The sequence below is a fragment of the Nicotiana attenuata genome, chromosome 6, assembly GCF_001879085.1.
Source record: "Nicotiana attenuata strain UT chromosome 6, NIATTr2, whole genome shotgun sequence".
Taxonomy (NCBI): Eukaryota; Viridiplantae; Streptophyta; class Magnoliopsida; order Solanales; family Solanaceae; genus Nicotiana; species Nicotiana attenuata.
In genome coordinates this window covers 41897995-41899168 of record NC_031994.1, presented here as the reverse complement: position 1 = coordinate 41899168, position 1174 = coordinate 41897995, and the positions used below count along the sequence as shown (strand labels likewise).

Below are 1174 nucleotides of genomic sequence, written 5' to 3'. Positions count from 1 at the left end.
CCACTTAGCGCAGTGGAATAGGAAAGAGAGCGTCGAGCACAGCTTTCGTGTCACCAGAAATCCTTTTTCGTTTATTGGGAGACTGAATGAAAAAGGCTTTGTCAAGCAGGCATGATTGTCACGTCGATCGACAGTTGAGAAATACTATCTCCGGGGCCCTCACTTTAGGGCTATCTTTCACCGTTGACAGACATGGTTCAACGTGCCAGCTACGCTTCCTCTTCTAGAACAGTGACAGCCTAGTCTGATTCCCCCTTCCGAAAGTGCCACAGCTCCTTCTATCACAACCCCTGAAAACTGGGCATTCGAAGCATCAATCTCATTCTATGCTCTATGCCATCTTCCTTATACTTTGACTATTAATTCATGTGCACAAACCTCCCTCACAAAGGAAAGCGGGAAAGTCATCTTTGCAAACAAAGGCCTTCTTCTTATACTATGGCATCTTGTCCAAAGCGAGCGGTCATGTAAACCCTTTGTCTATTCGGCTCTTTCCTTTAATAAGAACAATCTAAATGTGACACTTTCACGACGAAATACCGGGAATTTTTGATACTAGAGTCCCCCAGGAAATTAAGCCAATGATCGACTGTCCCTGCCCATTCTAACGGGGCATTCTATTCCTTCAAGTCCCACAGCTCTAAATGTGCCTATTCCTTCGACACCTTTCCATGGAAACAGGGGAAAAATGGCTTATTCCGCATCAACCTAAGCCCGCTTATTCCGACTAAGTGATCCATTGGCGAAAAGAGGGCCTTCCTCCTTCTTGCTTGAAGCTCTGTCAAAGAAGCATTCTATTCCGAAAAGGCTTAGGGCTAGGCTAAACCTCCCTCAAAGCCATGAAGTCCCAGAGCTCTTATTCCAAGAACTGGTGATATTCCCTTAACTGCAGATTCAATAGCACCGGTTATGAACCCCAAAAACAACAGGAAAGAGAGCACCGTCTACTCAGACTGTCACACCGGCAACGAGAGCAGTAAGAGCAGATAGTGGAACAGAACTAGCAGCAGATAGGCATTCAGTTAGCTTGAAAACGGACTCGTAGTTAGAAATCAGATGCTTCCTCAACAACTATCTTTAGAATGTCCTATCTCTCTCTTCAACGCTTTAAAACGAGCTAGAAGGCTTCTCTTAAAGCAGAAAAATAGGAGTTATAGTAGTTTCAGCTATTCGA

At 44.7% G+C, this 1174-nt stretch overlaps 1 pseudogene; it reads left to right on the top strand.

Moving 5' to 3' along the window:
* The window catches only part of LOC109227800, a 2048-nt pseudogene continuing 1312 nt past the window's right edge, over nt 439-1174 (top strand).